Source organism: Musca domestica, unplaced genomic scaffold (assembly GCF_030504385.1).
Source record: "Musca domestica strain aabys unplaced genomic scaffold, Musca_domestica.polishedcontigs.V.1.1 4, whole genome shotgun sequence".
Lineage (NCBI taxonomy): Eukaryota > Metazoa > Arthropoda > Insecta > Diptera > Muscidae > Musca > Musca domestica.
Window position 1 is genome coordinate 20507814 of NW_026712328.1, and position 16617 is coordinate 20524430.

The following is a 16617-nucleotide window of genomic DNA, read 5'->3' on the forward strand; positions in this document are numbered from 1 at the left end:
CCTTTTATCTGTTGGAAAACATTCACGAAAATGACAAATAAAGCCCATAAAATATAATTACTTAGATATTTTCATAAGCTGATGCTGCTGGCCCCTTGCTAATGGAGTCAAAGAAAATGGAGAAATTGGATGTTGGCTGGTTTTCATTCGTCCAAGTTAGGGGATAAGAAGTACAACAATTATGTTTCGCGCATGACTTAATACCACACTTATAATTAACTTAAGATTTATGATCATTATTTTTTCCCTCCAAAAACCGAAAACAAACAGAGAAAGAAGACTCAAATTCGATTTTTTTCTCCATTTTGCAGTTCATTTTCCAGGCTATTTCTCAAGCAAGAACTAAGGCGCGCGTGCTTTATGCTGAAGTTTGTAAACTAATACCCGGCAAGAATACTTATTTGTTTAGGCCAAGACGAAGTAGAGGCTTGCCAAACAACAATGACTTTCCGAACGAAATGAGGCTAATTTATCAGTTAAGGTAAAACAGAAACTGAAACTTTCCTTCCGAATTCGACAATCAGCTGTGCGTTGGTGTTCAGCCAAACACCTAGCAAAGATATTAAATGTTACTCTGGGGATACATTACGATGAAATATTTCTTAAAAAGTGTCTACAACATTTCCGAAAAACGAAATGTGCGTGCAGCATCTTCTTGTGCCTCGTTGCCGGTATCTTTGTGTCGCCTATCGTTTCTTTGGCGGAAAAAGAAAACTTTCTCTTTGGGTAAAAAATGGAAATTTTTTGTGAGTTTGTTGTTTTGATTTTTTTTTTTTTTTTTTTTTAAGAAGCGAGAATGTAAAGGAAGAAGTTTGTAAATTCGTTACAGAAACCTTGCAATGCACAACGAAGGAAAATCATCCAGCATTACAACACAGCGAGATGAAGAACCACCCTCCGAAGTAGTGGCAGCACAACTAGCGTATGGGCGGCAATGTGGCCACCACCAGGCCTTAAGGCAGGGTGTTCTTGTTCGAATACAAAATACTCTCGGCTACGACTGCAAATGTTATAAATACAGCAGTTGTAGCGGCAACGGCAGCAGCATCTCTTGTATGTTTTCAAAGAATTATTACAAGCCAAATAAGCAATATATCTCGAGGGATGAATGTGCTTTGGTGCGTGTTTTATTTTATTTCGTTGAATTACAACATGGTATTTGGATGGTGTAAAATGTGGCCGTTTCTGCTGCTTCTGCTCCTGCTCCTGCTACACAGCTCCTGTTTCGCTATAAGTTCATGCTACATTATTAGGGGGCGACTGTCTTTACGCCGTAAGCTCATATTTCACAAAGGCGACTGACGGGGTTTGCATGCTTGTTTGAATGTAAGTGAATGTATGTGTGTGCGTGTTTCTTTGCCCTGGGAGGATGCCTCCCATGTTTAGCAATATAACATTCAGAGAAAAACACACACACACTAACTTACTCACACTTTCGCATACACAATACGGAAAATGTCGAATGTTAAATTAAGAAAAAAACATGGCCGTACAAAATATCAAAATTCCTTACAGGAGAGTTCCGAACAAATGGCAAGAGCTATGCGCCAGCCGCAACATTTCTTTGGCAATAAATCAAGGCCAAAAAGCCAAAAGGTTTAGAAACAAATAATGCGTAAGCTTTGTGTATCTCATATTTATTTGTTTATTCTGTGAAATAGGAAGCGGAAAAGGAAACGGTAATAAATATAATTACAGGTGTAAAGACATAAATTTTAATTTCCACTCTTGTAAAATTTTGAACCCGGCCTCGACTTGGGGTAGGAGTTTTCTTTGTGTGTTAATACAAGTTTGGGTTCTGGTTAATTAAAAGGATATAGGTTGGACGTTTTGAGGTATTATAAAGAACGTTAGTCAAATTTTTTTAAAAAAGTTGAGTTCACATAGGCTTTATAGGATCTAATAAATTGATACAAATCAAATAAAGAGTTCCTATTGGAGAAATTGCATATTACTTTGGAAAATAATCTTGCTATAAAGTGCAACTATTCATTAACGAATCAGAGATTTCTACATAGAATTATGTATCGTTCTTGATCTTGGATTTTGAAATTGAAAATGGATAAATTATTTCATTCTTTTTTTCTAATAATCAGCCAAGAAATGTATGATAGATATCAACGTTTCCTATGCCGCCTTAGCGGTTTAAACCTTTTTAAGATTGTATGTACAAAAATTTTGAACTTTGCTTAATATTTGGATTGGAAAGGCTTAGTAGTTTGAGTAAAAGATCCATGTATCTTTATGTCTTTGTCACCCTTTGTCGGATCTGGATTGAAGTATTGCTAAAAAAAAAAACCAAAAAACCAAACATCGGGGTTTCCGTTATCTGGGTCAAACATTGATTTATTATATGACTAAAAACTCCATGGAGTAAGTTTATACCACAATTTCACACCTTTAATAAAAGCGATATCATTAAGTTTAAAAATTACTTCATTATTTTATGGTTGCAAATTTCTTTATGTTCCATTTGAATCATTTGTAACGAAGCGAAGATGAGGTATCCAATTAGAATGAAAAACAACCACCGTTCTGCTTTTTATCTTCTTCTAAGACATATGAGACTCGACTAAAAATTGAAAAGAAAAAACCCAAAGCCATTCACCCTTAAAATGGGAAAAATCTACATACACACATCCACACTTTGTTAAAGTATACGACAAAGGATTTCGATATTTTATACGACAAGTAGGAGCTGCAATGTGTGCGTATGTAAGAATGGCTGAGAAATACATACATACATTCATTGTTGATAGGCAGGTAGGCATTAAAATAGGGATAGGGTAGTTATGAAATCTAATATGTGCGTTATAACGACATACTATATTCAGTCTAACTTACTCCTTCCCTTTCATACCATTCTTGTGAATGTATGCCATGATGATGCCAAGAATGGAAGACAAAACTAACAGCGTATAAAAAGTGACAAAAATATATATTTTATCAGCATCTAAAAAAGAGACAATACCAGGAGTTTGAATCAGGGGGCAGTAGCAGAACCATCGTCATCAATAGTGTGAAGCAGCACAAGCTAACAATGAAGCGTGTAATTACAATCTTTTGTGCCGCAAAGTTTGTAACTCACACCGAGCGATATAAAACAACCGACAAGTTCTATAGAAGACTATGTAGGATGGTACGATGTTGTAATAATAGCGGGTTATCAAGAAGCATCAAAATGAATATAGAGAATATTATATGAGAATTTTGATTTAAAATGAATGTATGAAAAAATTGTCTCTTGGCTTTTTGTTTCTATAAAATCGTTATATTTGCCTATTATAAATGAAAAATTCTCCTTATAAACAATTATTTGTCAATTTACAGAAATTGCATCCAAGGACAATAATCAAAGATTCCACGTCTTCAATATTTCAATATTTGGAATGGGGAAATTCCTTCTAAACACTCCGAGTTATTTAAAACTACTAAGCTGCATTTTAGCAAAAATTTGCTGTTCTTTAGAAGAAAACAAGTAAGCAAAGGCTATGGTCGTGCGGGCCGACCATGTGATACCCTACAACACTTCAATATGCTGGAAGCCGCCTTATGTCCAAATCTATTTTTGTTTTTGAAGTACTGAATTGCTTATTTACGCACTCCGCCGTATTGTTATGTATTCGAAATTAATTCAACAAAAGTTGAATTTTACAACTAATGGTTATCCAAAATGCTCGACCTCTTCCCTTTTCTTAACTCTCTCCTCATTCAATTCATGTAGATAGGTTTTCAATTGTGATCTATAGAGCGACTGCAAAATCAGGAACATTTTTATTTTTTGGTCCATTTGAACATCAAAATGTACATCTCCATAACAATAGGCTTTAATTTTGACCCTGACCCTCCCCCATGCAAAATTTCGTGAGGATCGAACGATAATTGCAACCTCTATATAATACCCTCAACACATAGTGTTACACGGTGTAGAAACATGCATGCGATAACAAAAATTAAAAAAAAAAATGTAACAAAAAATATTCACTTTTTTGTTGGTAGAATTTTACACCATTTTTTTGAGGCTTTATCTTTTTTGGCAAGAGGTCATTGCAGATTGGTGAAAACTGTAAAAATTCGTCCAGCGATTCTTGACTTATAAGCGAAATTACTAATATCAATTTCATTTACATATAGATTGTAACTATTTCGCTACATGTCCGATATAATGACTCAGCATCACTGTAATGGTCAGAAGTGACCTTTTAATGTATTTGAGATTTCGTCGTGATAAAAAATATTCGAGGTTCAGTGGAATTTTTTGTACGTAAAAGTATTGGTTTTTTACCCGCTAAATATTGTCCGATGGCCTTCCAAATTGCTAGGCTTCTGCCCAGCTCCAAACCCTAACTCCATGCCAAATTTCTTCGTCGATTGGTCCATAATTGTGGCATGTAGAGCAACATAGAAAGAGAAAGGATCCTCCGATTTTGATCAAAATCCTCACAGATGTAAGGTAAGTGGTAAGTCAGGCCAATATCGGTCCACTCCTTCTAGTAACTCTCCCACAAAGGGTTAGTCATAATACCTATAAAATGTAGAATAAAGTGTTAGGTTTTCTTCAATACCGGACCTCTACTTCTGATATCTACCTCACATGCAAATCAAGCTAGAAATTTTTAACTTGAAACTTCGTATATCTCAATATATTACCATATATAATATGAATATGCGATTGGTCAGTCCACCCCTTCAGGTTATATCAAATATGGGAATAAAAGTATAAATAGTTGAATAATTGTGACACTTATAAAATGAGAAAATATTTCATGGTTGCTTCACAGCTCGCATATTGCAATATTAGAACTGAGATTAGATTTAGATTAAAAGTAATATAACGAGGACCAATCTCTATAGCACTTCCCAAAAAATGTATACACATATAAATGGTCAAGTGCTGACGGCATTCAACTGTCGGAAAATAGACGAAAGCTTTTTAATTGCTTTTTCTGCAAATTTCCAGAACGGCACAAAATTTCAAAATTTTAGTTCCATCTTAACATAGAAATCTTAGAAATCCCGTACCAATGTACATTAACTTCTAGCAACCTTTTTGTTTTAGAGACCTACATAAACAAATATTTACCGCCCTACATCAATATGTAGATATTTTGTGCTTTTAGTAACCTTTCAGTACGGGTTTTTAAAAGATCCTCTTTTCGCTTACTCAGATCAGCAAGAAGTGCCTTTGATATATATTTCAAATTTATATGTTTACAGGGGAAATACCAATATTTAGTTCATTTTTGTACTTTTCGTACCATTTTAGTACAATTTCCCAACAAAATTCACCACATAATTTGATGGTCATAGACAAATTAATATCAATACCATGTTTTGGTAGGACCCCAAGGTCTACAGTTATCCGAGAGCTAGAAGATACCTCAGCTGGAAATGTGTTTTAAATTAATGTTTTGGAATGACAAAACCAATATTCTCTCTACTCACCATAGGCCCGCCGTACTTAATGTTTATACCTTACACCACATAATGGTAAGGGCATTATGTCTTTGTGCATTTGGTTGTAACATGGAGAAAGAAGCGAGAGAGACCCATAGTTCCTTTCGAGGATCTTCATAGGCAGGTCTCATTTATTTTCCGATTGAGACGAAATTTTGCCAACAATATTTGTTTGGCCCTAAGGACGAACCTATTGAAATTGGAGATAATCAGACAAAATTTAGATATTGTTCCTATATATATATTTAATTTTTATTGTGCACCAAACGTGTAATATCAACCAAAATGGTATGGAATTGGGCACATACGACCAAATTGAGTCTAGGAACAAGTATGTCAAATTGGTTGAAAATCGGTCCAGATAAAGCTATAGGTCGCATATATATTGTTCATCCGATTTGTTGAATTTGCCCTGCACAGCCGTAATGTGCACTTCGTAGTGACGATTTTCGGGGAAACATATCAAATACAGCTCAGAAATACCTTTGCCAAATTTAATCGAGATCGGTTCGAATTTGGATATAGCTCCAATATATCTTTAGTGCACCCAATGGGTAATATATGCCCGAATTGAAAAGGCAAAAATGCCTCGGCAAATTTAGTAGAAATATATTCAGAGGAGTATTATTAGTTCCTCATTATTAGTTCCTTTAGACTTTAAATTATAACTAGAATCATAGGTGGTATGATTTAATTCTCACAAATTCCCCATAAAAGCTTTTATTTGTTATGTGAAGCTCTACTAAATATACAAAGTGGTATAGGGCTATATAGAATTTCGTTACTGGTTTTATTGTTAATGAAATAAAAATGATCAAAATATAACTCTGTTTTGATAACCCTTTGGACGATAGGAGCCACATCGAAAATCATCTTAACTTTGTCTCTAAGAACCGAAGGGAAACATGTTGCCATTTGTTTGAGGGTACAGTGAAGAAAATACCCAACCCGATGGCAGCGATGCTATTCTCCAAGTCGCCGTACCTAACTCTCGCCTCCATAAAGCACCGAATAAAAACTTCAAAAGATATAGGATTTCCATGCAGACATACCGACAGACGGGCATACATATTTTATATGCAACATACAATACATTTTTCTATAAATTATAAGCACCATCCCTATGTATGAGTGTGTTTGTCTGCATGTGCGAGAATACTGTGCCTAAGGATAACAAAGCTAATGAATGTCCGCCTGTGAGTGTGTACAAGAGAGAGAGAGAGAGAGAGAGAGTGAAAGAATTTGAACGTGTGTAACATCAACAATTACACGTTCCATTCAACACATAAGCTTAACACAACACCAAGGAAAAAGGGTTAATTTCCTCAGCCAGTCACGAACTTGAAGGCATATGCGTTCGCTTGCTTCCTTGGGTGCCACAAAGGCTGCAGGATAGAGTTAATTTTTGATATTTAGTCACAAAGGGAGTGTCGGGGGTTAACAAGATACAAAATACCCAAAAGTGGCATCCTCTAACAAAACTCGCACACACAAACGCGTTGCAGCGCATAATTACTTTACAAGTTCATTATAGACCAACATAAATCTATGGTACAAAAGGATAACAAATACGCCCTCCCACATCTTGCAGTCCCCATTCTCAAGTAATAGAATATAGAAGATCGTTGTATGTATTAAGCTTACCTTCATTAAGGTATTGTATGGATAATGTTTACGATTTCTTTTATTCATTGCCCCTGTTGGTGTTGTTTTTTTTTCGCTTTGCCCGAAAGTCAAGAAGTTATTGTTGGCAATTGTTTGAGAGAAGACCACGAGGAAAGGATAATGATAAAAAAAAAAAAAAAAATCAACCGGAAGCTTGGTTATAAACTTTAACACTTTGTGTTATTTTTGTGTGTGTTTTTCAACAACCTCTTTCCTCTATAACTAACATTTGAACTATAATTTAAAAAAGATTGTGGAAGAAACATCATGGATATGGAAGAGATACAGTTAAGGAAGGTGGAGCATTCTGAAAAATCTTGCTTCAATTTTTTTTTGAAACTTAAGGAATTATATTCTCCCATTGTTGATAATTCATTTAGTCATTATAAATTTTGACCACGGATCCACTTTTATAATGTAGTTTAATCTTAGCTAAAACCTCGACATTTACAGCCTTATTTCCTCCTATTTTAAAATCTCATCAGTGGTACCACCATGAAGCTTTTCTTTGTACGTTACACTATTACCCTTCCAAAGAAAGCTCTTTCATGGATAAAACTGCTGTGATATATCATCTATGTCTTGCATTGTATGTACATGAGATTGACCAAATAGAAACAAATGTTTTTTTTTGGTTTATTAAATAACATTTTCCATATAATAAAATCAATGTGATATTAGTTTTGTTAGAGCAGAATCAAGTTCATGCGCGTTCATTAATCCAACGATATTCGTAGTCTTAGAATAATCAAATCTTAAAAGTATTATCAACAATAGATTGAGTAGGTAGTAGTAAATAAACAAAAGTTTTCTTTTATACGACTGATCCGTAATCGCCACATATCCACCACACAATAGGTGTTTTATACCCTACGATATATAGTCTATATATATATAAAAGAAAGTTTTGTTAGTTACTACGCTTATAAATTAAGAACTGGTACACGTAAAAATGTGACACATTAACATTTTCATTTTGACTTTTGAAATGTACAATAGCAATGTTTTATTTTGCATGATTTTTCCATTTTGACTTACTTTTTCTAATGTACATTTGAAGTGTTTTTTATATTTTATTTTTGAATTCGAATATTAATATCAATTTATTTAACTGACTTGATTTCTTGAGAACTGAAATTGATGGCGGGTTACATGGAAGTGTAGTACCGAATTATGTTGTGGCGAAACGGAATAGATGATATCGAAATAATTTAACGCGATCACGCCAAAGTTAAAAGATAATTACTTTTTAAAATCACGAAAAAAGATCTCATTGCAAAACTTCTCAAATCGGTAAAATATGAAAAAAAAATTCAATGGAATTGAATTTTAAAATAAGAGCACATTCTATTGACAAACTTTGTAAGGACCTTTAAACATTTGCTGTAAAAAATCAGCGAACAATTTGAAGATATTTTCAATTTGTTATTCTTCTTTTGTCAATTTTTTTCAATTTGTATTATCATATTGGATTCAGTGGATTTTTTGTGAACAAAATAAAGAATAATTTTTCACTATATACAACTTTTCACCAAAAAAATGAAATAAGTGCGAAATACGATGTTAACTGACATATACCTTTCAACTCCAAGGCCTACATCGTGCTTCAGCTGGAAGATGCGAACACATTTAAACAAACAACAAGTAAAAAAGCTGTAAGTTCGGCCGGGCCGAACTTTTGATACCCTCCACCATTTGGTACAAAAAAAAAAAAAAATAAATAAAATCCGTTTAAAATTCTGTTAAAATCTTAAAAATACCGAATACCTATACGGCGACGTAGACCTGCATAAACAACTTTTGTCATAAGTTATTGCAATATTTAAATGCGAAACTTGAAGAAAAATCTGTATATAATGTAGCTAAAATCATCAAAATACCGAATATAGGGGGTACCGTTATATGGGGGCTATACGAAAACATGGACCTGTACAGATAATTTTCTGTCTTTGGTTGTAGTATCCATTACATACTTCAAATGCCTAATTGGAAACAATTCCGGTGAATAATGTCGCTGAAATCATCAAAATACCGAATACCGTTTAAAATTCTGTTAAAATCTTAAAAATACCCAATACCTATACGGCGACGTAGACCTGCATAAACAACTTTTGTCATAAGTTATTGCAATATTTAAATGCGAAACTTGAAGAAAAATCTGTTTATAATGTAGCTAAAATCATCAAAATACCGAATATAGGGGGTACCGTTATATGGGGGCTATACGAAAACATGGACCTGTACAGATAATTTTCTGTCTTTGGTTGTAGTATCCATTACATACTTCAAATGCCTAATTGGAAACAATTCCGGTGAATAATGTCGCTAAAATCATCAAAATACCGAATATCGGGGGTACCGTTATATGGGGGCTATATGAAGACGTGGACCTACATGTCTCATTTTTGACTTTGGATGAAGTATCCATTACGAACTTCAAATACCAAATTTGAAACGATTCCGGTAAACAATGTCGCTAAAATCATGAAAATACCGAATATCGGGGGGTACCGTTATATGGGGACTATATGAAGACGTGGACCTGCACAGATAATTTTCTGTCTTAGGCTGTAGTATCCATTACGAGCTTCAAATACCAAAATTGAAATAATTCCGGTGAATAATGTCGCTAAAATCATCAAAATACCGAATATCGGGAGGTACCGTTATATGGGGGCTATATGATAACTTGGACCTACATGGCCCATTTACGAACTTAACCTGCCTACTGGCAAAATATACATGTGTGCAAAATTTTACTATTCTATCTCAATTTGTTCGAAAGATAGCGTGATTTCAACAGACAGACGGACAGACAGACACACAGACAGACAAACGGACATAGCTAAATCGTCTTAGAATTTTACGCTGATCTATATATATTCTTATATATACTTTGTTGGGTCTGACATGAGTATTTCGAGGAGTTACAAACGGAATGACAAAATTAATATACCCTCCATAGTATGGTGGAGGGTATAAAAATGACCGAAAAAGACTAATGGGGCTCATTTCAAAGCGTGGACCTACTTCTTTCATGTGACAATAATCCGTCCAATGAGAGCTCAAAATGCAAAATTTTTTGGGAGTACAATCAGTAAAATACCAAATATAAAGGGTGCAAAATAGTAGAGCGAATGGGACTTTTAGTAAGAAAAGGATTTCTATCCTTCCAGAAATTGCTTTCCGAACATTCAAGATACCTTAAATCGCTTTTGCAGGTCATGATATCGATCATATATAACCATCGTATGATTTAAGCTATTTTTGGCATCTTCGCCACTTTCTTCTATCTTATTTTCGGTGTAGGGCCCATCCTTCACCACATTCATCAATTGATTTAGCTAAAAAATTGCAGTTATGCTACCCTGGGGTAAGGAACAGATAATGGCCACATAGAATTTTTTTAAGTAAAGTCCCCACATTGGAGTATCCCCAAGTCCACTTTTACATCTAATGTGTGGTCAGAAAAGAAAATTTTGTATTCTATTGAATTTGTAACCCCCAAGATAATATTGGTTGGGATTGTAGATTTGGGATGAACATCTATATTGGATGTACATCTGTGAAAACATGAACAAATTACAAATATAAGAAAGTAGCACGGGACCGAATATTTGTTGAATCGTCATTGAATTATACTATGATGAAAAATATGGACTTTATGGGGTCTCCAACTTACCATTTAAATGACAAATAAGATTAGTTCCCATATTACGGTAATGGGTGTAAAATAGTAATTATATTTGACTATTCTGAAATCAGTCTGCCCTCAATTATTAGGTGGATAAAACTATTTTTACTTATTTAAATCACGTCATTTTTTCAGTTTGACATGCTATGTTGTTCTGCTATATTTTTGATTTGGCCTGTCTTGTCATCTTGGATTATAAGGGGTAAAGAAAGTTTTCAATGTAGGTCGATGTTTCGCAGTAGTGCCCATATAAAGGTACTTCCTGATTTTACCATATTTCAAAGGATTTGGCTAAAAATGTCTTACACAAAAATTTCAACATATTTACAAATTTTAGAATTTTCTCCATGTAATAGTACCCCCTCAAGTCCACCTTTTGACGGAAAAACAGACTGACATGGTTAGGGGGACTTATGAGGACTCTAATGCACAATCTGAGGTGCTAATGGGTTTAAAAAAGTAATTAACTTTGGCTATTCTTAAATCATTCAGTCCACAATTATGAGGTGTACAAAATACAGTAAATTCCAAATTTCTGCTCATTTGACTAAAAATTAAAAATTAATCGACCAGTGCGTGAACACATATAACAGTCATATCTGTGAATAATTATGCTTTGACAAATATGCAACGCGTCACTCATCGAAATAATATTTTTAAGACGAAACAAAGTATATATATATATTCTTGATCAGCGTAAAATTCTAAGACGATTTAGCCCTGTCCGTCCGTCAGTTGGAATCGCGCTACAGTCAAAACAAATTAAGGTAGGAAGCAAAAAATGTTGCATAGATCTGTATTTTGTCTGAAGGCAGGTCACGTTCGAAGATGGGCTATATCGATCCACGATATTGTAGCCCCCATATAACGATACCTCCTATCGGTATTTTGATGATTTTAGCCACATTTTCCAATGGAATTGTCTGAAATTCAACACAAGGAGTTCTTTGTGAGTACTTTACCCCCTGAAATAGAACTGTCTATATAGGCCCACGATATAGTATATGCCCCATATAACGGTACCCCTGATATTCGGTATTTTGATTATTTTAGACACATTGTCTGGAAATCCTTGGGAGTACTTTATCCCTTGGAAGAAAATTATCTGTATCGGTCCACGATATCGTATCGCCCCCATATAACGGTACCCCCGATATTCAATGTAATTGTCTTAAAATTCACCAACTGAGTTCCTTGTGAGTACATTACCCCCTGGAAGAGAAATGTCTATATATGTTCACGATATCATTTATCCCCTATATAACAGTTCCCCCGATACTTGAATTTAGTATATAAAATTTGGAACATTTATTACAGTCTATGACACAAATTACATATACAGGATCACGTCTTCGTATAGCCCCCATATAACGGTTTTCATTTGAGCGGTATGTTTTTACTTGTGAACTTATGAACTTAAAATATGTTAATATTTCGTTTAATTTTTAAAAATTCAGAATATCAGCTGTTATGTATATGGGGCTATATAAAAACATGAACCTCTACCTTCAATTTTCTGCCAGAAAACGTGGTGCCTATTACTTTGAACTCCAAATTGAAATAATTCTGATGAAAAATGTAGCTATTATTAAAATACCGAATATTGGGAGGTACCGTAATATGTGGCCTATACGAAGAATTGAATTAGTATAGACAAATTTTTAGTCATAGGAGGAAATATCCAGACTCCATATACGACATTCACAACAATTCCGATGAAAAGTGTGACACCAACTCCAAATTCCAAATATGAGAAATTTTTTGTCCTAGTATCCATTACGAAAGCCATATACCACAGTTTAAACTAATTCCGGTGGAAACTGTGTCACAAATCACCAAAACGCCGAATATTTAGAGGTACTATACCAAAACGTGGACCTATATAACCCATTTTCAGTACTAAAAGTCCTGCAGACATAAAAAAATCATCTGAGTTAATTTTTATCAACCTACTTCGTTTTGTTTGAAGCCACAGTGATTTCCACAGGCGGACTAACAGCTAAATTTACATAGAATATAATATTTTTGTGGTCCAAAATATATATTTCGAGGTGTTACAAACGATATGGCAAACTTAATATACCCTTCATACTATAGTTGAGGATATGAAAAAATATTCCTATAAATTTTGAAGCAGAATAACTTATTTTTTGTTGTGTAAACACAACTTTAACATTTTTGTTCCTATAACATATCCGTATAAGGCCCTAGGGATGAAATTTAATTTTTAGCTGTGATTTTATTTAATTTCGATATTGAGATTTCTGAAAAAAATTTGTTAATATCGATGGCAAAAAAAATCAAAATTCCTGTATTTAAACACTAAAAAGCCGAATATCTGGAAGTATCGTAAAATGATGACTATATCTACTTAGAAACCGAAATTAAAAATTGTAGATAAAATGTTTAAAATTACCTAAAACTGGAAGAAGTATTTAACATGTGTGACATGGAACCGTAAATTAGGGACCCAAAGAACACTTTGTTGCGAAAAGGGGTCAAACCCCACAAAAAACCTAAAATTTATACCCCTCTTCTCCTGACCTATGCAATTTCTGGCTATATTGCTAGTTCTTAGGCTTCTTAGGGAAATGTTGAGGACAAGGGGTGGTCCTTTTGATCTACCGGCAAGTGATTGGCAAGTGATTCTGGCTATATGACAATAGGTGGTCCTTCTAAGTATGTTAGGCTTTTGATCTAACGGCAAGTGATTGGACCTATCGTCGCATATGCCATTCCTTTTTTGTTTTCATATTACTCACCTCTTGTCTGAGACTCCGACTCCCATATGCAGGTCAGACGGCTCCTATAAATCTCTTTATTGCGTCTTTATGAAAAGAACTGCTCTGACAGACGGGGACAGATGCCAGACAGAGGCCGGTCCCAACCGAGCTTGTAAGCATTTGCCGCCAGTCATCCTCTCAAGGCTGAACGAGCTCTACGTAGAAGAAGGTTTTTTGTTCTACCATAGGAGATTTTAGTCTCTGGTGTATAACACCGACCGGGTCGCCAGCGTTAGTAGAGGTTGTTGTAAGTGTATTACAAATATCTACTTTATGTACTACTTTTTTATACGCTACACCACACTCATTATCAGCTTAAATTCTAAGTCGAATTGACGATGTCCGTCTGTCTGTATGTAGAAATTATAATACATCCCACATTATTTGGGGTATGACTTTGTAATTTGGAGGAACGGTTTTCATTGTGTCTAGAATGCTTGGTAATGAAAATAATATCTGTTCACGTTTTCGTATAGAACCCATATAATGGTACCTCTACGTATTCCGTATTTTGATGATTTTAGTTTTTTTTTTTTTTCACGGAATTGCTCGAAAATTTGCATTGATTTCAGCCACAATTTTCAATGACATTTTTTAAATTTTGATATTTAAGATTCACAATTGCAGAATATTGTAAATATTTACAAACGATTTTGTCCTTTTTGACAAATGTTTAGCGTTGTTTATTTTTCTACAAAGTTTTACTTATTTTGCCTGAATAAAAACTACATACTTCTTCCAAAAAGACAAAGAAAATACTGATACCTTAAATTTTTAAATACACCCAACCTATATGTTCACGTGGATAGGTTTTCAAAAGTAAATAACAAACAAAAAAAAAAACGCCCCATATTTTTATTTAATTTCATTACAAAACGCTTCTGGTATTCGAAATTTATAACTTTTTTGCCTGTTGGCGTTTTGATTTTTTTTTTATTTTTTTTTTTTTTTTGTGAAACTTAAAATTCTGCTCTTCAACCAATTAATTGCTTTAATTAAAAGTACGACAAGTACATGTTTTATTGTAGCACGATTCCAACACCACGACTGGGCATGCTACTATGTACGTCTTTCGCTTTCGAGGTGGAAGTCTTTTTTAACCACTTTTGAATAGACTAACAGCAGTCAAAGATAGTTACTGAGATTGCCATAGAAATGCTTAGTTATAACTGGTTTCGCATTGTGTCATAAATTATTTAAGCACGGATTCGTCACGCCTACTCATTTAACGCCATTGCTACACCACGCTGGAGGAACATAGACTGCGGCGTATTTTCATGAATCTTAACAATAAAAAAACGCAAGTACATACCTTCTTCATTCATACCTATAATTTTTTAACTTGGTTCTAGTTATTTGTAATTTTACTAGAGGCAACAACAAGAAATGTTTTGTCGTTCGGATGCTGCCACGTTGTTGTTGCATCGCCGTAATTCAACGTACACACAATTATTTTATTCACAACTTGAAAGTAAATACGTGCATTTATTTAAGGTTTGTTACTGCGAACTGTCGGTTTTTTGTTTTCATTTTCATGGCCATATGCAGTAGGCACGCAGGCAAAACGGCTGGCAGAAGGCTGTTAACTGTCTACAACTTGGTTTAGTTATCGCATGTAAAAAAATCTTATTTTGCAATGCGTTTTTAATTGCTTTTTCTCCGTTTTGTATGAAGAAGGCAGACAAAATAAAAAAAAAAAACAACTGAAAAATTTACAATTTTAAGTCAATTTTCAGATTTGTTGTAGGTAAACCCAGTTACGTTTTTGTTGTTTTCCCTTTTTTATCGTCTGCAGCGTAGACAATTCTTAACGGCGTTTTTGAATTTCCTTTTGGTTTATTTTGAGTACGATTCTTGGAAAGGAATGTGGGCCTCAAGGCGGAAACACCCATTACAAAAAAATACGAATAGAATTTATTGCCATGATTTTAATTGGCTTCCACAAAAAAAAGAATTCAATGTCTAACTATAAAGCAAGACTCTCTCAAGAATATATCGAGGGTTTACTTTAAAAAAATCAAAGAAAGAAGGAGACTGTTTCTCTAAAGACAGAAAAAATTAAAATTGTTAATTGCCAATGCTGAAAATAGTAACATATTATGGAAATAGATAAAGGGTGATTATTGGTGAGATGATTTATTTTCTAATTTCGCAATTTCATTTATTTTCCCATAACGTACTAGATCAGGCGCGATATGTATTTTTCAATTAATTTTTGGGGAATAAATGTGCTAGGTTGTGCAAGAAATATAATAAGGTAAATACTTTTTCTTTTGAATTATTTAAAATTTAAAAATCACAATACGACATATTGCAGTGGACTTGTGCTGATATTATTTAGAGGAAGTGATTAAATTATTGGGACTTATAAAACAAGTGAAGAGATTATTGGCAAACGAACACAAAAAAACTTAACCACATAAAGTTTTATTTAAATTTTTATGGAAAGCCTTTTTTAAACAACTAAAAAACAATAAGTTCAGTCGGGCCGAACATTCAGTGCCCTCCACAATTTAGAAGGAATTAAAAAAAAAGTTGAAAAATAATATTAAAATCATACAAATACCGTATACAGGGAGTTACCGCTATTTTGGGGCCTATACGAAGGCGAGTATCTGAATAGGTAATTTTTATCATAGGCCATTAGAGACTCGAAACTTAAAACAATTCCAATGAATAATGTCGCAAAAACAACAAAACACTGAATATAGGTATGTACCCCTTTATGGGGGCTACTTAAAGACGTGGACCTGCACTGTAAAGTTTCTACCGCAGTCTAAAGAACCCATTACGAACTTCAAGTACGAAATTTGATATAATTCCTATGAAAAATGTCGCTAAAATCATCAAAATACCTAATATAGGGAGATATCGTTGTATGGGGGCTATACGAAAACGTGGACCTCAATATGCAATTTTCTGTCGCAGGGTGTTGTACAAATTCGGAATAAAATTGTGACCATAACACCTAAAAACCTTTAATCTGTCGGTACAGTTGTATGGGGGCTACCTGTCCTA

At 34.2% G+C, this 16617-nt stretch overlaps 1 protein-coding gene across 2 annotated transcripts in view; it reads right to left on the reverse strand.

Annotated features, from left to right (window-relative positions):
* Positions 1–16617, reverse strand: part of LOC101897500 (homeobox protein abdominal-A homolog) — a 109912-nt gene that overhangs the window by 59232 nt on the left and 34063 nt on the right. The gene's annotated exons all lie outside the window — the stretch shown is intronic.